The following is a 27,814-nucleotide window of genomic DNA, read 5'->3' on the forward strand; positions in this document are numbered from 1 at the left end:
CATATGAGAGCGTGATGTGTCTCCATGTTTTCCAAGTCTTATAAAGTATTTCAGTAAAATTTCTTTATATCATCACACAGGTTTTACATATTTCATTGCTTATTTATTTTAGAAATGTTATGAATTTTAAAACTTTATTGAAATATTGTTGTTTTATAATGTTGTGTTAATTTCTACTATATAGCAAAGTGATTCAGTTATACCTATATATATATGTTCTTTTTTCATACTCTTTTTTATTATGATTTATCACAGGATATTGAATATTTTCCCCCATGCTATACAGTAGGACCTTGTCGTTTATCCATTCTATATATAATAGTTTTCATTTGCTAATCCTAATTTCCCAATCTGTCCCGTTATGATTTTCATACAAGTGGTTGGGATCGTCTATTCTTATCATATTTTCTACTTGGAGAAGGAAATGGCAACCCACTCCAGTGTTCTTGCCTGGAGACTCCCAGGGACGGGGGAGCCTGGTGGGCTGCCGTCTATGGGGTCGCACAGAGTCAGACACAACTGAAGCGACTTAGCAGCAGCATAGTGACATTCTGTGGGAGTCATCTACCAAGTAGTTCTCTGATTCCTTGTCCGTTGCTAACAAAATCCTAATTTTATTTGAGGTCAGTAATGGACCCATTCCCAGAGGATGAATCATCCATCTTTGGTCTAAGCCAGTCATGGCAATCTAAATGATTGTGACTTCTGCTACTTGCTCACATTTCCTGGCATACTTGCTACCAAGGCTGGCCATATTACCTAGCATTATGCAAATTATGATACTTATTCCTCCTTGACCAAAGTAAAACCCCTTTGCTTCTGCCCTCTTGTCTTCCTACTCTCACTGCCAATGAGTAGGCATGACACCTGACTGGGATAGCCATAACGTGACCACGAGGCCACAAACACGAAGAAGAAAGGCAACAACTTGAGATGATGGGCAGAAAGATGCAAACTGCCTAGGCTCTTGAAGACGCTACGGGGCCACCGAACATACCAGTCAACCGCCTTCTTCCACATTCCCTTTTCAGTTCTAGTGGTTGTGTAGTTGCTAAGTCATGTCTGACTCTTTCGTAAGCAAAGGTTAAACCTCAAGTAATTCAGCATCCTCTAACTGAAGCTGAATGCAACCAAACCTATTTAAATATTACTGGAACATGGGGAAATTATTGATTTTTGTGTTTCCCTTGTCTTCAGTGTTCTTACAAAATTCTGAGTTCTATTCATTTTTAAGAGGTTTGTTTGAGAGTTTCTAATTTGCTTTTGCAAATAATGGCAGTTTGGCCCCAATATTTATGATACTTATTCTTACATTTCTTGAATTATTTCGAAGGTTGAGACTTTACTGAAATGTTGAGTTGTGTCTATGGATAATAGATATTTTCCTTTTCAGTTCCTGACCTTAATGGGAATGCTTCTCATACTTCAGTAATAAGATATTACTATTATTTTTGAAAAATATCCTGATAATAATTTTTAAAAATATACTTCAAGTCATGGGGCACTAAAAATTCAATTTTTTTAAAATCAGAAATAGGCATTAAATTTTATCAACGACTTGTTTGATATCTATCATGTTACTATGTTTATCACATAGTAATTCTACTGTGTACAGTTAATGTCATGAACTATAGATATCCTGGTTTTGAACATCCTTGCTTTCTGGGGATAACCTTATTTATTTTCATTCATACACTGTTGGATTTTTACATAAAATATTTCATAGTGACTTTTGTATCTATATTTACAGGTCACATTCTTATAAAGTTTGATGTATTTGGTTTTCTTTGTTGGATGGTGGGATGACAGAATAACAACATAAAGAATGAGCATAAACTGTTTCAATAGCATAGGGCTTCTATTTAAAAGTCTCTGTATTAAAAAAAAAATTTCTGTGAATATCTATTACTTTACAATAAGAGTTTAAAAATAAATACATAAATACATGCATATATTTATAAAGAGGAATTATCAGTTTCTATAATGTATACTAGAATTTACCTAGTACCTTCTGGTGTGGTAGAGAAGGCAATGGCACCCCACTCCAGTACTCTTGCCTGGAAAATCCCATGGATGGAGGAGCCTGGTGGGCTGCAGTCCATGGGGTGGCTAAGAGTCGGACACGACTGAGCGACTTCACTTTCACTTTTCATTTTCATGCATTGGAGAAGGAAATGGCAACCCACTCCAGTGTTCTTGCCTGGAGAATCCCAGGGACGGGGGAGCCTGGTGGGCTGCCGTCTATGGGGTCGCACAGAGTCGGACACGACTGAAGCGACTTAGCAGCAGCAGGAGAAGGCAATAGCACCCCACTCCAGTACTCTTGCCTGGAAAATCTCATGGACGGAGGAGCCTGATAAGCTGCAGTCCATGGGGTCCCTGAGGGTCGGATACGATTGAGCGACTGCACTTTCACTTTTCACTTTCATGCATTGGAGAAGGAAATGGCAACCCACTCCAGTGTTCTTGCCTGGAGAATCCCAGGGACGGGGCAGCCTGGTGGGCTGCTGTCTATGGGGTCACACAGAGTCCAGCATGACTGAAGTGACTTAGCAGCAGCAGCGGGTAGTATCACATAAGCCTCAATATTTAGTATTCTCTCTATTGTTCATATTTAAATGGTTTATGTTTCAGTTTGGTTTTCTCTTTGACTAAAGGTTATTATGAAGTTTCCTACTATATAGTTTGTGTTTGGTGATGTGTCCATCCTTTGGCAGTTGTTTATAGTTTTATTGCACTCTGATATATGTGTTCTGCCTGCAATAGTTTTTTTTGGCTACACCAGTTTGTGAGATATTAGTTCCCCAACCAAGGATGGAACCCAGGCCTCTGGCCGTGGAAGTGTAGAGTCCTAACCACTGGGAAACCAAGCAATTCCTGATTTCAATATTTATTGAGTTTTTAGAGCTTTTATTTTTGTGGCTGAACGAATAGCCAATTTTTGTAAATGTTCCATGAGTATTAGAAAAAGAGTATCAGGCACATTGTTCCATACATATATCTATGATGAATTTTAATGATTTTGTTACTCATTTCTTCTATATCCTTTCATATTTGGGGGCCACTTGTTGAGGCATGTCAAAGATCTACAATTATTGTTATAGTTTTGTAAACTTTTTGGTGGATATAACAGACTGCATATATTTTAAAGTTATATTATTAGATACAAAAATGTTAATTATTCCTTTTATCAAATAAAATGTTTTTTTATTCTGATGTTTTTGGTCTTGAATTTTATTTTGTCTGTTATCATATTTTCTCCTGCTTTCTTTATGGTGATACTTACCTGATTTCTGATTACTATCTTTTATCTTCAAAAATTTCTGGTCATTTCATTTATGACCTATTTAAATAGCTGTTTACCCTTTCTATTTCTAGGACTATCATGTTGTTTAATATCTAAAAACTGACAGATTCTGTGAACTTCAAATTTCAAAAAGGATATAGAAGAATTATATAACCCATTTAATAAATTTGATTAAAGTTCATGGCTACTTTGATTTATTGGTACGAGAGTTTCTATATCTTAATAGAGTAATTTCATCCATTAAGATTTATTCTAAAAATTGACATGAGTATATTAACCAAACAGTTTTATTTCTGACATCTTATTCTTATTCTGACATTGTATTTGTGTTTTCTCTTTTAATTTCTTCTTGTTTGTTTACATCTTTTTTCTTTTACTGCATTAATTGTGGCTCAGACGGTAAAGCGTCTGCCTGCAGTGCGGGAGACCCAGGTTCAATCCCTGGGTTAGGAAGATCCCCTGGAGAAGGAACTGGCAACACACTCCAGTACTCTTGCCTGGGAAATTCCATGGACTGAGTGGCTTCTCAGAGCCTGGTAGGCTACAGTCCATGGGGTCACAAAGAGTTGGACATTACTGAGCGACTTCACTTTACTTTTACTTTACTTTACCTTTTATCTTCAAAAATTTCTGGTCATTTACTTTTATTTATGACCTATTTAAATAGCTGTAACCATTTCTATTTCTAGAACTATCATGTTGTTTAACATCTAAAAACTGACAGATTCTGTGAACTTCAGATTTCAAAAAGGATATAGAAGAATTATACAACCCATTTAATAAATTTGATTAAAGTTCATGGCTACTTTGATTTATTGGTATGAGAGTTTCTATATCTTAATGGCATCCGGTCCCACCACTTCATGGGAAATAGATGGGGAAACAGTGGAAACAGTGTCAGACTTTATTTTTCTGGGCTCCAAAATCACTACAGATGGTGACTGCAGCCATGAAATTAAAGACGCTTACTCCTTGGAAGGAAAGTTATGACCAACCTAGATAGCATATTCAAAAGCAGAGACATTACTTTACCAACAAAGGTTCGTCTAGTGAAGGCTATGGTTTTTCCTGTGGTCATGTATGGATGTGAGAGTTGGACTGTGAAGAAGGCTGAGCGCCGAAGAATTGATGCTTTTGAACTGTGGTGTTGGAGAAGACTCTTGAGAGTCCCTTGGACTGCAAGGAGATCCAACCAGTCCATTCTGAAGGAGATCAGCCCTGGGATTTCTTTGGAAGGAATGATGCTGAAGCTAAAACTCCAGTACTTTGGCCACCTCACGTGAAGAGTTGACTCATTGGAAAAGACTCTGATGCTGGGAGGGATTAGGGGCAGGAGGAGAAGGGGATGACAGAGGATGAGATGGCTGGATGGCATCAGTGACTCGATGGACGTGAGTCTGAGTGAACTCCGGGAGTTGGTGATGGTCAGGGAGGCCTGGCGTGCTGCGATTCATGGGGTCGCAAAGAGTCAGACACAACTGAGCGACTGATCTGATCTGATTTGATCTGATATCTTAATAGAGAAATTTCATCCATTAAGATTTATTCTGAAAATTAACATGAGCATATTAACCAAACAGTTTTATTTCTGACATCTTATTCTTATTCTGACATTGTATTTGTGTTTTCTCTTTTACTTTCTTCTTGTTTACATCTTTTTTCTTTTACTGCATTGATTGAATTTTCTTATTCCTTTTTCCTTTATGAATTTTGATTCTCTATTACTTTAATTGACTTAGTATTGAGATGAAATAAAGTTGAACAGTGAAGGGCAGTGTAAGGCATTAGATTCAGAGACCTGAACCTAACTATATTAAGAAAAAAGCTTAGAATTCTCTGGTGGTCCAGTAGGTGGGCTCTGTGATTTTTAACTGCAACAAGCACAGGTTCAATCCCTGTTTGGGAAACTAAGATTCCACATCCTTTGGGACATGGCCAAAAAAAAGAAAAAAAAAAAAAACTCATGTAAAGTTTGAATGAATTTTTAATCCACTAATGTGCCTATAATTTTGTGAAATGATAAAGCCACCATTTAGGGGCATGAGCTAAACAATAACCTATGTTCTTCTTGAGGGAATTCAGACTGAGTTATACAGAGGTAAATTTTGCTCAAAGAATTAATAATATCTAAAGAATACTGTGATCATTTTCAGTTTAAAGGGATAAATCTGATAATAAAAGAGTAAATTAAAGCCAAGAATAAAACTGACACACATCTTCTAAGTTCAGTTCAGTCACTCAGTTGAATCAGAGCATGCCAGGCCTCCCTGTCCATCACCACCTCCTGGAGTCCACCCAAATCCATGTCCATCGAGTTGGTGATGCCATCCAACCATCTCATCCTCTGTCGTCCCCTTCTCCTCCTGCCCTCAATCTTTCCCAGCATCAGGGTCTTTTCCAATGAGTCAGCTCTTCACATCAGGTGGCCAGAGTATTGTAGTCTCAGCTTAAACATCAGTCCTTCCAAAGAAATCCCAGGACTGATCTCCTCTAGAATGGACTGGTTGGATCTCCTTGCAGTCCAAGGGACTCTCAAGAGTCTTCTCCAACTGCTACCGCTAAGTCACTTCAGTTCTGTGCAACCCCATAGATGGCAGCCCACCAGGCTGCCCCGTCCCTGGGATTCTCCAGGCAAGAACACTGGAGTGGGTTGCCATTTCCTTCTCCAATGCATGAAAGTGAAAAGTAAAAGTGAAGTCGTTCAGTCGTGTTCAACTCTTAGCGACCCCATGGACTACAGCCTTCCAGGCTCCTCCATCCATGGGATTTTCCAGGCAAGACTACTGGAGTGGGGTGCCATTGCCTTCTCCAGTCTTCTCCAACACCACAGTTCAAAAGCATCAATTCTTAGGCGCTCAGCTTTCTTCACAGTTCCACTCTCACATCCATACATGACCACTGGAAAAGCCATAGCCTTGACTAGATGGACCTTTGTTGGCAAAGTAATGTCTCTGCTTTTGAATATGCTATCTAGGTTGGTCATAACTTTCCTTCCAAGGAGTAAGTGTCTTTTAATTTCATGGCTGCAGTCACCATCTGTAGTGATTTTGGAGCCCAGAAAAATAAAATCTGACACTGTTTCCACTGTTTCCCCATCTATTTGCCATAAAGTGATGGGACCAGATGCCATGATCTTAGTTTTCTGAATGTTGAGCTTTAAGCCAATGTTTTCACTCTCCTCTTTCACTTTCATCAAGAGGCTCTTTAGTTCTTCTTCACTTTCTGTCATAAGGGTCATGTCATCTGCATATCTGAGGTTATTGATATTTCTCCCAGCAATCTTGATTCCAGCTTGTGCTTCTTCCAGCCAAGCATTTCTCATAATGTGCTCTGCATATAAGTTAAATAAGCAGGGTGACAATATACAGCCTTGACATACTCCATTTCCTATTGGAACCAGTCTGTTGTTCCATGTCCAGTTCTAACTGTTGCTTCCTGACCTGCATACAGGCTTCTCAAGAGGCAGGTCAGGTGGTCTGGTATTCCCATCTCTTGAAGAATTTTCCACAGTTTATTGTGATCCACACAGTCAAAGGCTTTGGCATAGTCAATAAAGCATAAATAGATGTTTTTCTGGAACTCTCTTGCTTTTTTTAGAAAAGGCAGAACCAGAGATCAAATTGCCAACAACATCTCCTAAAGTAGATGGATAAATGGAAACAGATGGATAATCTAAAATGTCACTACATACAAAATTATAGTGTGCAACAAAGGTGACCTTCCAATTAATTGGGTAAAGAAAGAATGTTTTTTGAAATAATTCTGAGACAATTTAGTTAATGATTTGGAAAACAATTACATTTAATATCTACCTCATATCACATTTTAAAAATTAAATTCTATATCAATTGTAGAATTAAATGGGAAAATAAAAATCTTGGAATTAGTGAAAACACAACAAATCATGTAAAAGAATTGTTGTCCTATTACGGGGAGTGAAAGCCTTTCTTATACTATACCAACAAGAGACACTATAAAGAAAGTGATCAATAAATGTAAACACACATTTTTAAACTTTTAGGTATCTAAAAGCATTATTAAAGTTAAAAGTAAATAAAAACTAAGAAAAATATTTTACTACGTATTAGAACAAATTAACATTCTTAATCTATAAAGTGAACATCACAAGTCAATGAAAGATACACACACAAAATATACATAAACAAAAAAAAAATACACATTAAAAAAAAAAGCAAGAACAGAAACTATCAAACTGCAACAGGAGAAATATAAAGAAACAAAACAAGATTTCAAAATTTTTTCTCTGTTTCCTACATTTGCTAAAATATACGTTACTTTTATAATCAGGAAATACATCTATAAATAGATAGAAAAAACATATTACTATGTCATGTTGGGAGTTTAACACTTGACAGTGTGGAAAGATGATGCTATCTGGAATCAGAAGTCCTAAGTTCAAGTCCAAGTGTTCGTTGAATGACCTTGGGCAAAGTCACTGGACTGATTGGAGCCTTGGTTTCTCCAAACAGAAAATAGAAGAAATAATTTTCATGTCATGAATTGTTGTGAAGAATAGATTTTTTTTTTTTTTTTGAAGAATAGATTTTTTAAATGTATGTGGGAAATACTTTGTGAGATCATTTAGAGATGTGTAAGATTCCTATTTCTGATCTAGTGCATTGGGGCTTTTCCCAGCTTTGGGCAAAATCTGTGTGTCTTCTCACAAATACCATGTCCCTTTGCTGTGTGAGGGCTTATGTTTCTGAGTTGTTCAGGTGACAGCTCACCTGAGATGTCTTGGATTCTCTAGTCATCTCAGTGGATGGGACAGGAGCATCCACTAGATCTTCACTGTGGTCAAATGAAGCTGAAATAACAATCACTGTTGCTTTTCTTCTTCCATGTTATATGCTTTACCATTCAGCTCTAGTATCCACAGAATTAATCTGACAACCAAGTTGATACTATAATTCCAGATTCATGACATTTAAAAAGTCCATACTAATTTCAAATTCAGGGCACTGTTGTAAGTCAAATGAGACCACCGGCCGATCTCCTTTTCCAGTGGTAGAAATAATTCCTTTGTGAATGCTGCGTGATATCGAGTGAGCACAAAACGGCTAGAACAATCAACTTTTCTTCTTTCACATGATCCCCGATAAGCAGAACAGTGCTATCTTTCTACATTTATATCTCTATGAGAAATAAAAGCAGAATTATAATTGTCCCAGTGAAAAACCTTACACCGCCTTTGTCTTTTTTTTTTTTTTTTTTTTCTCCTCTTGGTCAGAAGCCTATAAGAACCCTTTTAGAGTGAAAGATGAAAAGAAAAAGGTGAAGGGAAATCCCTAAACATCCCCAAGGAACAGCAGATGTGGATCTATGGAGAACACAATTAGCTGTTCTGCTAATCCTGTGAGGTTAGAAAAAAAGGATGAAATGAATTGAAAGTCATCAAAATAATTTAGAGAAAGCATTAAATTATTTATTGGTTGACTAAGCTGTTAATTACTGCTGGTTATGTAAAGTACAGTTTCTCATGTCTGGGAAACCTTAGAAAGGAAGAGAGAGAAGCAGGAGGGTGGGAAGGAGGGTTGGAAAAGTTCAATACCAGCTCAAGGAAGTCTCTTTTGCTAGAAGAGACAAATTAGATGTGATGGAAATTGCCATAAAGAGGATCTGGGTAGGTCTGGATCTTTAATAACTTGGTCTGTAATCATGGGCAAATCACTTTTCCTTGAGACCATTTTCTCATCTGCAATAGATCAGTAGTTTTCAATGTGCTCCCATAGAACAGTGCTGATCCAGAAGCCAGACTAATGAACGATGGTGATGTCTATACAACTCACAGAAAAATTAAGTGAAAGAAAATGCTCCCCATCTGCTATAGTTTACTTATTTACATTTATTATAACAATTCCTACATTGTGTGGACTTTTCTGAGCATACACAACCATTTCTTGGATTTGAGATATCAATACAAAAATATTTTTCTTGATTTTAAGATTTTTCTTTTCCACTTTCAAAAAACCTGTGGCTCTACTGCCACGTCTGGTGGCTGAGCTTTAGCAAATGACAAAGTAAACTAATGAAGAGAAATAAATGGTAAGAGAGGAACTTAGATACAATTAACCATACTTAGTTTTTTATTTCAAATGACCGCTGTTGATTTTTAAGATTTGTTTACATAGTAATGAATTTCTTTCATTATGTGTGCATATTCTGTTTTTGATTTCCTGGACTAGATACCTAACTCTTGACTCCAAATTTAAGGCTCTTCACCTATGCCATCTCACATTAAAACTTTGAGAACACAGTTCATATTAGCTTGCAGTTACATATCTTCATATTCTTTACATGCATTAAAAAAATCCTCATAACTACAACATTATAAATCAACACCAATGCAAATTAATTTTAAAAAATCCTAATAGCAATTCTTTAAGTATTTAATTATACTTCTTTTACAGATGTGGAAACTAACACACAGAGCCCAGGGTTATCACTTGTAAGACCAGGAGTTGGAAACTGGTGAGTAGATGTTCATTGTTAGAGCTGGATCTGTCTTTAGTATAAATATTAAATCAATAAACACTCACTTAAAATCTGCACCTTGAAAAACATCAGAAAGATAGTAAAAAATAAACTTGTTCTGCATTGGAGACACTTAAAAGAACATGTATCCATGACTAACTTTTGTGAAATACTGTTTTTAGCCCTTGCTGGGAAATTAAACCTCAACATAGTAGACAGGAGAGAATATGTTTCAGGATATGTTTTATCCTGAAACAGCAATGCCTATGAAATCTACAAGGGTCAGTCACCAGGTGGTGGGTGGTAGATGCAAGGTCAAGTTACCTTGGTGCTGACAGTTATTATCCAAAATCTGTTCTAGAAGCATGGAACTGTGGGTAAAGGCTGTTTGGGAAGCTAAATGAATGCGTGTAAAAATTTCTAGGTGTGTGTATTTTAATTAATGATTAATAAAATCATATATATGTATATTTACAAATTAGACAAATATTTGATTTTGTCAATCTTTACGATAGAAGAGAAATCTTGTGGGACTTCCCTGGTGATCCAGTAGCTAAGACTCTGCACTCCCAGTGCAGGGGTCTCAGGTTCAATCCCTGGTTGGGGAATTAGATCTTGCATATGAAAACTAAAGATCCCAAGTGCTGCAACTAAGACCTGACTCAGCCAAATAAATAAATACTTTAAAAAAGAGAGAGAAGGAGAGAAATCTTGTAAAGCTAGCAAACTTTATTTGGAAGTTCTAAAGTTTTATCTTTCTAATTGAAAAAGATATTCATTGTACAAATATTTAAAAACCTAAGAAGCCACAGCAGAAAATGATATATAATGTACCCATAATTACATCACCTAGAAAAAATTACATCACCTAGAAACAATTACACCACCTGGAAAAAAACTAGTTAACATTTTGATTACACATTTCTAATAATTCTTCAATGCCTAGATATACACACATATTTACAAATATGGGACAGTGTTATTATATTGTTTCAAAATCTATTTTTCTCCTTATCAAAAATCATGTAACTATTTCACTATCATTTAATTTTTCTTATAGAATTTATAGATATATAACTTCCTATAGGGATTTATCTGGCAGTCCAGTGGTTGGGACTCATCACTTCTGATGCAGGGGGTACAGGTTTGATCCCTGATCAGGGAACTAAGATCCCACATGCTTCGGGGTACAGCCAATAAATAAACACATCTTCCTGTTACATGGATGAACATACTTTAACCATCACTTATCGTTGGGTATTAATGCCATAATTAACTCCTTTGTACAAAAAATTTTGACGATAGTTGAGTTTTCCTAAGTCAATTTTTAAAAGTTAAATTCCTGGGTTAAAGACCTCTATCAATAACCACAGATATGCAGATGACACCACCCTTATGGCAGAAAGTGAAGAAGAACTAAAAAGCCTCTTGATGAAAGTGAAAGAGAAGAGTGAAAAAGTTGGCTTAAAGCTCAACATTCAGAAAACTAAGATCATGGCATCTGGTCCCATCACTTCATGGGAAACAGATGGGGAAACAGTGGAAACAGTGTCAGACTTTATTTTGGGGGGCTTGAAAATCACTGCCGATGGTGACTGCAGCCATGAAATTAAAAGACCCTTACTCCTTGGAAGGAAAGTTATGACCAGCCTAGATAGCATATTCAAAAGCAGAGATACTACTTTGCCAACAAAGGTCTGTCTAGTCAAGGCTATGGTTTTTCCAGTAGTCATGTATGGATGTGAGAGTTGGACTGTGAAAAAAGCTGAGTGCCAAAGAATTGGTGCTTTTGAACTGTGGTGTTGGAGAAGACTCTTGCAAGTCCCTTGGACTGCAAGGAGATCCAACCAGTCCATCCTAAAGGAGACCAGTCCTGGGTGTTCATTGGAGGGACTGATGCTGAAGCTGAAATTCCAATACTTTGGCCATCTCATGCAAAGAGTTGACTCATTGGAAAAGACTCTGATGCTGGGAGGGATTGGGGGCAGGAGAAGGGGCTGACAGAGGATGAGATGGCTGGATGGCATCACGGACTCAATGGATGTGAGTTTGAGTGAACTCCGGGAGTTGGTGATGGACAGGGAGGCCTGGCGTGCTGCGATTCATGGGGTTGCAAAGAGTCAGACACGACTAAGTGACTGAACTGAACTGAATACATCGAGAAAGATTGAAGTTTTTCATATTTCCACTAACAGTGAACTAGAGGATCTATTTTTCCATATCTTCAGGAAATGGGAATTATATATATGCTTAACAAATGGAAAAGGTAAATAAACATACATATATATATATATATATATATACACACACACACAGTATCTATTCTAATTTTTAGGTATAAAAGAGCATCAGAGCTTTCATTCACAAAACTGATAAAGATAACCTTTTTTCATATAGGTCAGTAGAAAATTTCCTTTGATAATATTTGGTAATGTTTTTGAGATTATATGGAAGTCTAGATTTCAAAATATAAGAGTAGAAATTGGGAGAACTGGATTTTAGTCTTCTTTACATTATTACGGTTGGAAGGTCTTAAGTTTAATCACTGGTCCTAAATTTCCTTTTATATATAAAATGAACTCATAATATTCAAATATTCCTATTGTCCCTGTAAAAAGCAAATTAAATTATCTTTGTGAAAACCAGATACGGTGACACTGTTCTATCAGCAATATTAATAAGACACATTAATAATTACTAGATACAAGAAAGTGGGTTCCACCATTTAACTTTAAAATGTTTTGAAATACTTGAACAGATAATTGACAATTCAGTTCAAACAGTCAATACTATGTATGTGTATGTATATATACACATGTATATGTATATATGGTTTATATATTTACAGAACTTATAGAGATCATTTAAAAGTTCTACAGTTTCTAAAATTTTTATAAGTCAATTTACTATTGATATCCTTTCAAGGTGATTTCTGAGTGTATGCCTTATGAAAAAATATTCAGTGATCTTAATTTTATATCTAGGCTTTTAACATAGTATGAGGCCATTTTTCTGTTTAATTACAAAATCTTCATAAATAATTGTAAGCGGCTTAATATGTCATAGTGAGGATTTATTGACTATGATTCCTCTTAATCACAAGTTACTCTCAATTGTTTATTTTACGCTATCATTTTTTTTTAATATAAATCTTTTCTACATTTTTGACTGTTTCCTTAGGGTAGGTTCTAAGAGGTGGAATTAAGGGAACAAAAAGTGTGAACATTTTAAGACTTTAAATATGTATTGTTAAATTGCACTGAAAAGCCTTGTGCTACTGTTTAACTCCTCTGAGAACGTATAATGCAAAGGCTTACTCTGGGGTTATACTAGCGACCACTAGACCATACAACCTTCTTCTTATTTTTTAAATTATAAAAATGATTCCTGTTTGTACACCAAAAAGTAATTCAAACACTTTCTTTTACACCTTTCTCATTCCTTACCATTAAGAGTTTGGCAGGTATACTTTCAGACTAATTTTTTAATCCAAAATCTTTTTTTCTTTATTCTAGTTTTAATAATAAATTTCTTTTGATGTGTATTGAAATTTTATATATAAATAGCCCACCAGATCTGTGATTTCATGAGTATTATTATTTTTGATGGAGATAAGATTTTTTTAAAGTTTATTTTAAAATAATATATGTTAAGTAAATAACAGTACAAGTAGTATGGAAGCATGTCAAAACAAAAGAAAGAAAGAAATCAGAATGATAACTTTTAGGAAGCTGTGTTCCTGACCAGGTTACATCCCTTCTCTGAGGTTCAGTTTGAGTGTGAGTGGTAGAAATCTGGAAATACTGGTGTGTCTGCTGGATGGGACACTCAAAAAATGGCCAATCTTTCAGCTGTGTCTTTTTCTTATGAATTTTGGTTAATACAATCATAGATGGTCTAACACATCTTCTTCCTAAAAAGATCTTCTCTAGTTAGAATTTCATGTTAAATTATAAGTTAAGGCAAGACATTGGCTTTAAAGTAAAATCCCAAAATTTTAACAGAATATTACTGCCTAATAACTCTGTAGTATGAACAAAAATGTTTAAATTAATGTTTCCTTATTGGCCAATGTCCTGTATTGTTTTCGAGTGAGTAAAAATCTAAAGTTCTGTGTAAGTCCACATAATGGGATTTTAAAGCCAATGGTTCCTGGAGAACATCATGCATTTAGACTTTGACTTATTGTCTCTTATTCATCTTTGTACCACTAGTATTCAGCTGAGTATGCCATATCGTAGATGCTAAACAAATACTCAATTGTTGATGGGTATTCCACCGAATGTTCCATACTACAGAACCTAGTTTGGTAGGAGTGTAAATTTAACTTCTACCATTTGGGGAAAAGACTTTAAAGAAAAAGAAAAATTAGAACACTGGTATTGAAACATCTTTGTTATCCACAGGCATATATGCAAAGACTCACGTAGGGTAAGTTTAATATTAGTTATTGCAATTTCTCTTCCTTTGAGAGATATTCAGAATCATGAATTATCTGTGTTTGTCTTCTTCCAGTCACTTCTTGCTAGGCATGGACACCAGTCAACTAGTTACATGTGTTTAGATTTGGGTTTATGAGAAAATACTGATTTTTCTGTAAGGGATCAGAAAGACGTGTTAGTGACTTCACTTATTTGATATCTGAAGTCCATAGTTATCCAATTTGAAGTCTTAAAAAAAAAACTTTTTAAAGACTAATTTTCAACAAGAGTAAAAGATTTTGAAAATTCAAAATAAATAGCCCATTGAAAATAATAAATGCAAATAGTAAAATGACTATATTGAATTGAATGGAAAAGTAGTTTTACATAGGGCAGGAAAGAAAATACCTCCAAGTTCAAGAGGTGTGTGGTCAAACGTTTAAAGATGAAATATTGTTTTGCTAAAATCATCAGCCTGAACAGTTTTCCAGCTGAAATTTAGAAAGTGGCATTTATAAACTGGAATTTTTTTTTGCATAGTTTTCAGGAAGCAGGGCTTTTTTTTTTAATATGATATAATGTCAGTATTGAACCAATGACATTAAAACATTTATTCACTCTGGTTTCGGTTGAAATTCTATCTTTTTAATGGAGCTTCTGGACCAACTCTTCTTTCTTTCCATGATTCCTTCCTACAGGGGATAGACATCCCCTTTCCCTTCATAAACACTTTAAGACATTTGGGTGCTTTCCTTTCCTAACCTTTAGAAACCAAAATGATTTATAGATTATCCCTATCCTGCTAGGGTTGGGCAAGTAAGTGGATCATATTTGCATGGGTCACTTTGATTATAGGACTCTACTATTTCTTGAACTAAAATTGCAAGATTTATTCTTCTATTAATGCTCATAAAGGCACTCTTCTGATGAGCCATAATTTCCCTTTATGAGGACTGTGTATGCTAGTCACCCACGATAAGGGAGAAGAAGGTCTGGGCTTCCCACATATTCCTATTTCCTGGAACATAAACAGAGTCCTGAAATACCATATCACTCCAGGGGAATAATGGCATAGGGTACAGTAACAAAAGGCAAATTTCACGGAGTCAACATGTCCTCAGGAGACTTGCTTCACATTGTTGCCTGTGTACAAAATCTAAGCTTTTCCATTTTAATTAAGAATTTTATAAATTAACCCTCCTGGTGGAGGAGAGAGCCCACCAATGAGGCTTATATTATCTTTGTGAATATTCTTAGGGAATGAAATAGCAGGAGGTGTGAACTTTCTCCTGTTTATCTTAATGGTCCGCTAATGGCAAAGCATAATTACAGTTACTTAAGCGCCAAGTCTGTCGAGGTTTTCATTAAAACCTTCAGCTTCAACACTTTACTTGAGTGACCTAGCTTTTATTTATCCAAATAACTTTCTTATCATTTGAAAGAAAACCACCCCCAATAAAAACAAGCAAGCAACAAAAAGCACATTCCCCGACCATGTTTATTTCTTTCATGTTAATTTCTTTCGACTATTTTTAGATGGATAGTTCAGGCACTTGTGACTTCAAAAAATGTCGAAAAATTTGTGTATGGTGTCATGAACTGAATTTTTAGCCTTCTCACATTAAAAAACCAGGGCTATGCAGGAGTTTTCCAGTAGCTTGCTTCACGGCTTTGGGAAGTCAATTTGCTTCTAAACCAGAAGATGGTCTTCTCAAGAGTATCCTGTATTTGGAATGGAAACTGAGCCATTGTCCCTTTCGCCCAAAGCGCCCATTTGAGAATCCCGAAAGCCACCTATCTTCTCCATCAGTCTCTGGATCTCCTCGCTGCCTTTGTCCCTTCTAGACGTGGAGGCTTGGAGAGGAGGTTTAGTTTCCAAGGATTGGAGCGTTTGAAGGGCGGGGCCATCTCCAAGTCCATCTCCCCTTTTTGTCCTCTTCTCCTGGGACGGGAGGGAGGAGCCAGGTCCCCCCACGGCCGGTTCGGGAGCTATCTCGGTCGCTCGAGGTGAGTCTGAAAGGGCGGCAGCCCGTTTAATTGCAGCGCAGGTTAATTTCTTGAGTTCACCGCAGTCGGTCCGCCAGCCGCTTCCCCGGTCTTTGCCAAGTGGGTTTATGAGGTCTGAGGCGTGTTGGGGCGCGCTCACGTTCTCGCGAAAGGCTCCTCCCCAGGGCTCATTCCCCGACTGCGGGAAGCCCTTTGGTGCCCCAGGAGCCCTGCGTTTCCTCTGACCTCGTCGCTTCCTCCTCTCTCCGCACCGCCGGGTTCCCCGCGCCCCTGCCCCCCTGCCCCCAGGGAAGAGCGGCCCCCATCTTAGGACTTCCGACCCAAGCCATCCCAGAAGGTACCTTCACGTCGATGAAGATTTTATCACAGCCTCCAAAACCCGACAGTGATAGGAGCTTTCAACCTGAAATACGATTGTTATTTTCCCGGTGCAGAGCTTGACAGAAAAAGTCAGCTTTTTATTAAAGACAAAGAGGTAAATTATCAGCCGGGGCAGTGGAGGGACGATGGAGACCTGGCGCGCTTCCTCTTGGTGCCACGAGGAATTTATGGGGGAGCGGCGGCCAGCGCTCAGACATCCCTGGGGTCCTGTGGGGGAGGAGCTCGGGGCAGAAGGACTTCCCCAGGTCCCTCCAGGCACCTGGAAGGGGGAGTCCTCCCAAGCCTGTACAAAGCCAGGGTCACTTCAGTCCTGCCGAGTCTTCCCGTCCTCCTCTCTCCTTTCTTCTTTCTCGGATTCCCGTTTCCCTTTCGCCTCGGAGCTTTCCCCTCCAGGTTTTCCTCTCCCTACTTTTTCTCTTCCCTCTCCCTCCCCCCTCCTTTCTTCTCCACCGCACGCGTAGAGTGTCATTTATTTATTTATTTATCACCCCCGCCATCAACACCCTTTTAGGGCTCCCAAGCTTTTCAATGTGAGTGGGAGGAGAAAAGGGCAGGAAGTGTTGACTGGAAGGGGTTGAAATCCTGCCTCTGGGTGAGAGATTCTGCCCCGGAATAAACGATTGGGGAAAAGGTGGGAAAACGAGTCAGATCTGTTTATAAAACCCCGCTATCTGGTGGGAACCAACTCCGCGCGCGTCTCCTCCTCCCCTTTATTGTATGGGCTTATGGGGATGTCTGCCCGGACTGTTGTTGGGGGTGGATGGGGTGGCCGGGAGGTAGTGAGTATTACAGAGGACAATCTTGCCTTGGATCCTCTACACCGCGCCTTCTCCACCGGATGCGCGCTCCCCAATGCAAAGGAATCCAGCAACATCCCCCAATTCAGACGCGGACAAAAGAAACTTTAATTAAGGTCTCTGCCCCTCGCGCTGCGTGTTTCTCTCTCTGTCGAGACTGTTGATGTCCAACTCGAGGATGCGAGGAATAGAAATGGTACAAGCAGCCCATGCCCTTGAACTTCAATTGCTTCTGACTTGCTGTATTGATTTTTTTATACTGTAGGCACCACCTCCCGCCCCCTCCCCCATCAAATTAAAGCCTTAGGAGACGTTGGACTTAGAGAGGAGAGTAAACGCACTCCTTTGCAAAATAAATAGTTCAGAACGATTTGTGGGAAATTACACCAAATAAAAATTCAAGGTGTGAAAGCTTCATCTTGGTTCTCTTGTCTTCAACACCATGACACCTTATCATTAGTAGCTCTGATTGTTACTTTCTGAGCTTTTAGATGATCAGCCAGAAAGTGCAAACAACGCCGGGCTGGAGGGTGTAAAGTTATTTAAGTAGGCTTTTTTCCCCCTTTTGGTGCGCCGTCAAAACACTTCACAAGTTAGGAAAAGAAAGTGGTGGTTCCGAGGCTCGGAATGATGGGTTCTTTCGCTCCCCCAGCCCCCCTCCCATATCAGAAAAGAAATAAAATGCACAATGAGTCTTTATTTCGGAGGAGAAGACTTCAAAATACGTGCCAGTAATGGACAATTTGAGCTTTTCACTGGAGATACTCACACCGCAAGCTGGAAAGGGATTAAAAAGCCCCACGTGGTTGATCTGGGTTTAGACTTGCAACCTCTAGTTCCCCATGTATGTTCTTTTGCAAAGATTGGCCTCTAGATGGATGCGTGTGAGGGACTCTGGGGCCAAGACTCGGCTCCTCCGGCAGGGCTGATGGTGGGAGCACTATGAGCGGCCGGGCAGGGTCCTCACTGGGGGCTTCCTCTGCCGGCCGGGGCGGCCGGGTGCCTCCGGGACGCGAGCGCGCACGCCTCAGTCCGGCCGCCGCGCTCCTCGCACCGCCTTCTCCGCAGGTCTTTATTCATCTCATCTGCCTCTTCCCCTTCTCCTCCTCCTCTGCCTCCTTCTCCTCCTCTTCCTCCTCCTCCTCCACCACCTCCTCCTCCGCCGCCGCCACCGCCTCCTCTTGCATCTCACTGGCCTGGCTCTGTGTTGCTCTGAGTGACAAAGACAATGTCCCAGCCTTAACTTTGCAACCACCTTGCCTCCTTCTGGGGTTCAGCGAGGGGGAGGGGGGACAGCAGCCGCAGCCTCAGCATCTCCTCCACCTTCTCCTTCTGCTCTTCTCCAGCTCTTGGATAATTCTTCCCGTTCCCCCCCACCTCCAGCCCTTTCCTCATTTCTTTCTTTCTTTTTTTTTTTCTTCTTCTCTCCCGCACGTTGTTGTTGTTATTAGAAAGGCTTCGCGCACCCCCTGGTGCTCCGGCGTTTTGTGTGGCAGAAGATTGTCTGCCTTCTCTCTTTCTGTCTTGCTTTCTCTCTCCCTCTGGTTGCTCATTATTCAGAGAGAGACACAGAGGGAGGGAGAGAGAGAGAGAGAGCGCGCGAGGGAAAGGGAGAGGAGAGAGAAGAGGAGAGAGAGAGGGAGAGAGTGAGAGGGAGAGGGAGGGAGGGAGAGAGAGGGAGAGAGAGACGGATATCTCAGGTCATCTGCAGCTGCAGCGAGTCTGAGGAGCCGAGGAAGGCAGGGAAGATGGCGATCCTCCATTGCTGAGACCCGGCAGAAGCACATGAGACTCCCAAACAACTTCCACAACAATAACCCGAGCAGGAAGAGGAGAAAGAGAAAGAGGATAAGGAGGCGGTGGGGCTGGAGAACCCGAAACACCTCCCGGCGCCGGGACGCTTCTTCTGTAAGTTACTGCAATTAACCAGCACCTCGGGGTGGTCCGAGTGCTGCGGGGAGGAGAGCGCGGGGTGGTGGAGGCACAAACGCGCTCATTCATTCGGCCGAGGAGGGTTGGTGGAGCCGGGAGGAGAGGAAGTCCCCTGCATGGACTGGCTGTTGGAAGAGGAGAAGAAGCGAGAGAGAAGAGGGGGAGGAGGAGGAGGAGGGAGAGAGCTGGAGGGGGAGGAGGAAGAGGAGGAGGAGGAGAAGCGAGGGAGGAAGAGGAGGAGAAGGTGGTGGTGGTGGCAGCGGAGGTGGCTGTGCTTTTCCTGCTGGCTGCTCCTTCTGCTGGGGGGCGGGGGGAGCGGAGCGCTGTGGCTTAATTAATTTCGTGTAGTTCTAGGGAGAGAAGAGAAAATGAAAGATGAGTGAGAAGAGAGCCGGAGGCTTAGGACGGATGCTCCGGGTGTGGGGACAGGAGTAGGGACCGAGAGGGGGGCGGAGGGCGGGAGTCGAGGAGACCTGAGCCGAGAGAGCCAGAGGGAGCGAGCGAGGGGCAGAGGAGGGAGCGCTCCCGGCCGCCCCGACCTGAGCGGGTTGACCTCTTTCTTTCTGTCCCTCTCCTTCTTTCCCCCTCTCTGTCTGCCTGTCCCCAGCCCGATGGCAAAGCCGTGCGGATTGGCACCCCCCTCTTCCTCAGGTATTTGGCTCTCTCTCTCTCTCTCTCTCTCTCTCTCCCCGAAGTTGGGATGCGGGGTCGGGATGTGTCGGGGGGTGGCGGCGGCGGCGGTGAGCAGAGAGGCGAGGAGCGGGGGGCGCCGGCCGGGTGGCGGGGCGGTGGGAGTCGGGGAGGGGGGCGCAGGTTCAGGAGCCGCTGAGGAGCTGTCTCCAGGCTAGGGGTTCAGAAGCGTCTGGTGGAGGAGACAACGGTTTCTGGAGAGGAGAAGCCATTACACACGCTTGGCTCTCCTCTGAGGAAGGGAGAAAGGACCCCCAGGCAGAGGCCCGGGGGTCGCCTGACTCCTGGTGCAGTTCCCAGGGGTCTGCCCTCCTTCCAGGCGCGAGGGGAAGCCGCAGCCGCCCCCCATTGGAGCAGCCCCTCTCTTTCCCTTTCTTTATCTCCCTGTCCTCCATTTGCAAGCTGTCTGCTTTGGTTCCAGTCCAGACTCCAAAACACAAAGCTTCTTCTCACGTTCATTCTCCAGGCTTTTCACCATTCCTGGAGGAACCCTCATTTTCTTTTCATTGTAGCTTCTAACCTACCGAGAGGGAGGGAGGCTGCCTGGAGTTCCTTTTATATTCCTCCCCTACTTAAAAAAAAAAAAAAAAAAAAAGTTTCATTTTTAAGCACGCGTCTGGGATGGGAAAAGACCAACCAGTTGGGGCTTTCTCCCAGGGCTCCCGGGGGCTGTGTCTGAGTGTCTGTGTTGGCTGTTTGGTTTGCTTTGGTTTTGTTTCTGGAGGTGGCTTGCAGGATTTTTGAGGAAGTAACTAGTTTGGTTGAGAGCTGGGAACTGAGTCAGGTAAGCCCGTGTCATGTTGTAACTCCACCAGAAAATGGAGGAGAGCGGGTTTCCAGGAGACAAAGCTGAGAAGTGTTTATAAAATTATGGATGTCTCCATTTTGAAGCTCTGTTGGTGATGGCTGGAAGAGGAGGCTTGCCTGCCTTCTCCTTCTCCCTTTCTAGGGGGCGAATCTGTGGTGGTTCCTCACTATCTGTTCATTATGCAAGGAAATGAGGGGCTTGGAAGGGCTTCTCAGATATTTCTCCCACCCAAGGAGTACTTTCACAAGTTATGGAGGCATTTGTTTCCATTTTAAAGTAAACTTTTGGAATTTTTCTCTCTCCTTTTGAGTGGACCTGTAGGGTTTTGACCTCCTTTGGGAAAGGCAAGGCAAAACCTTAAACATATTTTTCCACTGAGGTCCTTCACAGAACTTTTAAGCTGCTCCAGGTCTCCTGCAAGTCACCAGGAAATGTGATTTCCTCATTGTGAAGATGGTGGTGGCCCTGAGCTGAGATTTTTGGAGTTCTGGGGCTTGATTATCATCATGTTTTGATGCACTGCAAGACTTTATTGTCTGGTTGGGGTTGATTTCTGCAAAACAACAGCAGCAACAGCAAATCTTGCAAGATCTCAGAGGAACTCTTTAAGACTGGCTGACACCAGTTTCTGGAAGGTCTACATTTCTTTCAGGATGCTCCATTTGTGTATTAGGCCTTCTTTTAGCTCCTTTGTTTTCCCTCTTCTCTTCCATACTGCCTTTTTTTTTCCCCTTCCTTTTTCTGTGTTCTCAAGTACTGTAAGTCTTCAGGAATATCAGATGTCTTCTTAACAGTATCACTATGGAAACAAAATTTTAAAATATTATGTCAGTTGAGAAAACCTTCTGTCCAGGTAGCTTCACCTTTCTAATTGGGAGGAATTTATTAGTCTTAGAGGAAGACATTTTGTGAGGATGATTTGAAGAAAGGACCCAAATCTACCCAGTCCACACACACACTGATTGGAGTTCTTCACGGATTAGTTCTGGAGAATGTATGTAATCAATCCCAGTAAAGAACTAAATCCTGAAATGCTTGAGGAATTTATAAAAGCCAACCATGAAGATGTTGCTTTTCCATTAGGTAAGGTAGCCATCTTGAGGATGAGGGAAGATGTTGGAAGAATATTAGATGGACTCTTGAAGATAGGTGAGAAATGCTCCACAGTGGAATGGAGGAGATTCAGAACCAGTTAATTTATTGGAAAGAGGCTGATTGGACCTTGTTTTCAATTAAGGAGGAATATAGAAAGGTACCAGCTTCAACAGAAATAAGGAACACATTGGTGAGCGACTTATACCAGCTTTTTTCTGGCTTTGCTTTCTCATTATATGTCAGATTTGTGTGTGTATATAAAGTTCTTTATGTCTACAGTATTTCTGTACAGATTGAGGTGGTTTTAGATTCCAGATGTAATTATATTCTGTTGAGTAACTGGGAGCAGTGTCATTCAGTAAATGCACCGTGCTGTATAAGACAACATCACATTTTTCGAACCAAACTGTTGTGTCATTAATTGAGGGTTATTGTTCTTTTGAGAGGTGTGAAAGGAGAGAAGAAATACATGGTTCTTTAGCTGATAATTGTCCATGGTCAATGAAGTAAAACCCCGCTTTTGCAGACCTAGATGTATGGTTTTCAGGATTCTCAGTTGATGTGTATACTTATTTAAAAATACTCTTCAGAACTCTGCTTCTTTATTAATAACCTAGGGCTCTCCAAGAGCACTTAAAAAAAATCTTACTTGCAATCGTACCTTTAATTACTCATTTTTGAATGTTATTTCTGATACCATAACTTTTGCTCTTAAGTAGAATGTCATCAATGTTATATTTAAATTTGCTAATGTATATATGTATATATATGCATGCTACGTGTTCAAACTCAGAAGTTCAAATGCGATGGGATAAAAAGAGTTATTTGGGGAAGTAATTACCAGATAATTTTGCACCTAATTAACCATATATGATTATGTAAACATAAATAAATTATTTGTTGATCTTGAAGCAAACTTCTATGATATCTTTGTTGTTGGTGGTGATACCAGGACAACCAGTTAATTACTTCTCTCAGTGGGGGGAAGAATCTGACAGACTGGTTGCCAGTCTAGCAGTTTGACTCATATTTTTTACTTTGCAACCAAATATTTTGGTGTTTTTGTATGTAGACAACCTTAGAGCTAAGCTTTTCGGGGGCGGGGGGTGGGTGCGGAAATTAGGTATCTAAGAGGCATTTTGGAGTTTGCGAATGTGTTCCAACCTGAGACTCATCCATCTCCGATGCTCATCACCAAGAGAAGCACCATTATATTCAAGACATGGTTTCTTGCTTTTTTCTAGATATGTGCATTCGAAATGGGACAATTACTTTGGATAAACCACCATGAGAGAAATAAAGAAAGTGTCCAATGGAACCTTCTCGTTTGATGTCAAAACTCAGAGATCCTTTTTGTTTTGAGACACCAAGTTGATGAGGCTTGGTAGGCAAGCTTTTACCTAATTTGCTCCGATATAATCACAGAGAGAAATCATTCTGGAGACTGTGTGAACTGTGATGTACCCTGCCATAAAAAATACTCTTGCTGGGTCTTCGGATTCCATAATTTTTCTCATATTCGATTTATGTCTGCCTAATTCATTGATCACATTCTCCCATTTTCTCCTTAATCTTTGGAATTGGAGATAACTTTTAGATGAAAACATTATATATATATATACACATATATATATGGTAATATACATATACACATATATTCTTTTTTTCTAATGAGTCTTCTGTAAGACAATAGGGGAAAAAGAAGTGCAACTCTACTAGTGGATTTTAAAGTACTTGTAGTTTTCCTGAAAGGAAAGAATGGTAAAGTTGCCTTGGGAAAGAGTCCTGTTTTCTGTGTGATGGAGTTTAATAAGGTCTAGTCTGTCTTGGATTCTTCCTAGTGTTGAGATTTCTTGATTAAGGTAACCTTACTTATCTTCTTTGGTATGTGCCTTTATCAGTCTTACAGTTCACTGCCTCTTGGGACAGAACATTGACAAAGCTGCATTGAGTGTTTCGAGTTGATGGCTAGGAAACAAGCTATTTCTCAACGCCATACTCATAAATTAGGAAATGATAATGAACTCAAATTACAAAGGATCTGACACGGGTGGATGATTGGATGGTTGGTATATGGAAACTAAGGAGGGAAATATTTCCAGTGTCTATTACTAAAATCTCGTGAACTGAAAAAAAAAGTCATTATCCATGAGTGTGTGTGTGTGTGTGTGTAAGCCAGTATCTTGTGAAGTTCACATACTTAGGAAGTTGGTGGCTTTGAGAGAAACATTAGGTGGGTGTTGGTGACCTGTTAATTGATTATGAGAAAACAGAGAGGAAAGTAGATAATGTTAGAAGAAAATTCCTCTTCTTGTGTGATATGCCAAGACATCTGGCAGATGTTATGTTGGACCCTAAGGAATGGACAGTTTAATTTTAGCGCTAGCAAGGAAATGGGAAGTTCGAAGCTCTTTTAATAGCACAAGTCTTAGTTTGGGGAAGGTTGCTTAAAAAAAGAAAGGAAAAGAGGCATTTATTGTAAGATAAAAGAAGGCTGGAGAGCATGGGGATTAAACTGAGATTTTGGGGCTGGTGGACAAATGCATTATTTCCCAAGTGGAAATTAACACTAAAAATCATGTCAAAGCTGACTGCTTGATAACACCCTAAACAATGAATATGAAGTCAGAACTTCTCATTGAGTTGCTTTGTGCCTTAGAGAGATCTTCTCCTTCACCTCTGCCCCTCCCCCTGCATTGTAAGGAGGAGGAAACTGGCACAGAGACCTTGCACAGGTCAGAAAGTTCATTTGTAACAAAGCCAGGCCTAGAACTCAGGTCTGCTGACTCCCGCCCCAGTGCCCTTTCCACTGCCTGTGAGTGTAGCAGTTTGTGAAACACCAGCTCTCCTCTCCAGAGCGCAAGGCTGTCTCAGAAACTCTGAAACCATATGCTAGCGGGGCAGGAGTATTGATTTTTTTTTTTAGTTGGTCTAGCACGTTGGGGAGCCTGAGGCCGAGCGTGGTCATTCACAGGAGTAATACGCTCCAGAGGCCTGTTTTGTTCATGGGACTTGTAGCTCTTGGGTTTGAAGCTGTGTCTTTCTTCTGATTGTCCTCCTCCCTGTGCTTCTGTCATCCAGGGATGGGGAGTTCTTTTCAAATGCCCTTTCTTTGGAAGTTTGTCTGGGTCTATTGCAACTTCCCGAAGTGCCCACAATTGGACTCTGAGGATCTGTTTTGCAACCTGGTACAGATTTCAACTGGCTTGCAGATATGCCATTTTGTAATACTGATGAATGGCCGAGAGTGAAGTCTGGTCTTTAGTGATGACTGGTGGCTTCCCAGTTTTCCAGACGCATCTAAAAATGTGTCCTACATGTATCTTGTCGAGACCCAGTTCTCTCCTGCAGACCTTTGACTAGCTATTTCCTGTGCCCCAGTAGACACGACGTCTTCCTTAAAATGCTGTTTGAAAGGCACGTGCCACATTTAACCACGAGAGAGGGATGGGATAGTGCTTTAAGGGTGACCATGGGTTTCCATTCCCCATTCCACTTGGACAAGTGAGAGTAACTTTGTAAAGAAGAAGAGGGATGTTTGGAAGTTTCCACGTTTTCTAAGCTTCTTCCAAACGAAAGCATAAATTCTTAATCCAGGAGGCAGTCTGGAGAAGGTAGGGCTGTATGTGGACTTCTGGCAGAAACACAGTTAACGCTATAAACAGTTGGACCTCAGTGTGGCACTCCTCCAGATGAGTTGACTGTCGAAAATAAAATGTTCCAGAAGAACTGGGAGAACAGGAAAGAAGTTAAAACAGCATGGTTTGCATGCCAGTACTGAAGGAAGAAAAAAAGTGTGGGGTTGGGTTGGCGGGGCCTGGGGGGCGGGGTTGGGGGGGGTGGATTGGAGAGAAGATAATTCTAAGGGGAACTGTCTCTGGGATTTATAAAAAGAGGAGAAGTTTCCAAGTGAGGGGAAAAGGCATTTTTATGAATTAGGTTGCATTGACAGTTTATTAGGAAGTTCTTTGGAATCTTTTGACCCCTTGAACTTTGTATCGGAAAACTGCACACACTGGGAATCTGGATTTACGTTTTCTGCTCTGAAATGCTGTTGTCAAATGTGTCTACTTTCTAAGGGATCCTGTCCTTATCAGTTGACCCACGCCTAGGATTTGTAGCCTTGGGATGTGTGGCTCCAACACCAGGCTGGATTTTTCAGGGCTTGGAAGGACAAGAGGTAGAGTAGTTTGGGGTGAGAGGTTCGTCGTATGGTTCACCTGCAAAAGCATTGTGCTTTTTAATTCTGGTGAGCAGATGACTTGGTGTCTTCAAAGCATTCTTGCCCAATTCCTAGCTGGAGACAGTTTGTTTCTTCTTGGGTTATTCTTGGAGAGAAGGTTTCTTTTTGTGCCACGTCATGGGTATTTTGGTATTGATTTCCTTGCTTTCATGTATTTGCTTGTGTAGTTCACTGCATGTTGCTTCTGAATATTAAAAAAGCACTTCTGTAGGGTCTGACCACAGCTTATCCCCTCCAACTTGATTCAGAGAGCAGAGCCTACTCCAGAGGGTAACAGGAAGATGAGGGGAGGGAGAGTACTTAGTTGTCCAAAAAAAAAAAAAATCTTTGAAGGCTTAATTCAAAAAGTGACTTGCCAGGCTTTCTAGTAGGTTTTTCACCAAGACCGTGCAAGAAAAGATGAGGAACATTCCTCTAGCAAACCCATGGGTCCTGACGAAAATGTTTTAGGATCCCTTAGTGGGAAATGAAGCATTTGTCTAAGATGAGGAGGCCAAGACTTACCTTTGGGTTGAGATTGGTTTGAACACAAAAGGAGCTGGAAGCCCAGGCGAGACAACTGTGTCAGAAGCAATTAAGCCCAGGATCTGTGGAGAGGCTTAGCTGCCACAGAGCCCAGCTGGGGAAGGCCAAACTCGCTCCCTAAGCCCTCGTCTGGCCAGTTGAACCAGAACACGAGCTAAAGCCTTCGTATTTTGGAATTCTTCTCTTCCCTGTTTAGGTTCAAGACTGGGAAAGTCTTCAGTTTTGCTCCCCATCAGCTGAGCGCTTTTCTCTTGAACTGGGAAATACCAGAGGCTGGGTGGGGGAGGGGGTGGTGGTGATCTTCTCAGAGGGAACATTCTCCCTTTTTAACATGACAGATGTGCCTCTAACGTTGTACTTATTAGTCAGACAATAATTGTGCGGTGGCACAATGTGGGATACTTGAAAGATGTTTGCTGCACAAAGGTTCCCATACTCACCTGCAGATTAAGAAATGGGTTTCTAAACCATCTCATTTCTCTTGCTAATGAAAAGCTTTGGAAAGCACCTGTGAATCAGAACTCCAGCTGCTTTCATGCTAGGGGAAGTTAGGCCTTGAAAGGATACACGGATTAGCCCGTCAGAAAAGCAAACAGTGGCATCAGCACAAGTAGAAAATAGAGAGGGTTGTTAAGCTAACAGAGAAGTAGGCTAAAGCATTGCCGTAATTACGTGGTGGAAATTTGCTGGGGAGGAGAGACTGCTTGGATAAGAGGAGGAGAAGAAGAAGAGAGGTGGGAGAATGATTGACAAGTCAGGGGAGAGAGGGCTGTCCACTGGGAAGAGCCTACAGGAAGAAGGGCATTGCTTTTAAGAAAACAATAAAGCAAGTGGAAAAAGACCTTGTAATTTGGTACCTATTGCACGTGAAATATGAAGACCAGGGCTCAGATCGACATTCCTTGGTCAGTCCTTATTGTAAAAAAATAGAACTGGTCTTGGGAGACAATTTATGACTTTGGGGTTAAAAATACGGCATTGCCGGTAAAGGACAGATGGAAGGTTGATGGAGCTGGTTAAGTAGATGTTGGTGGAGATTTTCCTGGAAAAGGAGTGAAGTCGAGAATAGAGCACAGCAGAAAGTAGCTGCATTATTAATGGGCAGAACATGTG

At 40.8% G+C, this 27,814-nt stretch overlaps 1 protein-coding gene across 8 annotated transcripts in view; it reads left to right on the plus strand.

The window, feature by feature from the left end:
* ZNF462 (zinc finger protein 462) overlaps positions 1-27,814 on the plus strand; it is a 187,119-nt gene that overhangs the window by 13,624 nt on the left and 145,681 nt on the right. For 3 of the 8 annotated variants that reach the window (XR_002181329.2, XM_019966677.2, XM_019966683.2), the window contains exon 1: positions 18,154-19,316. The gene's annotated coding sequence lies outside the window, so the exon portion shown is untranslated. Of the gene's footprint in view, positions 1-9,738; positions 9,800-16,131; positions 16,231-18,151; positions 19,317-19,947; positions 19,992-27,814 lie in introns of those variants that run through there. The other 5 variants (XM_019966679.2, XM_019966681.2, XM_070795233.1 and 2 more) reach the window with 5 other exon arrangements.

This window comes from Bos indicus, chromosome 8 (assembly GCF_029378745.1).
Source record: "Bos indicus isolate NIAB-ARS_2022 breed Sahiwal x Tharparkar chromosome 8, NIAB-ARS_B.indTharparkar_mat_pri_1.0, whole genome shotgun sequence".
NCBI classification, from domain to species: Eukaryota; Metazoa; Chordata; class Mammalia; order Artiodactyla; family Bovidae; genus Bos; species Bos indicus.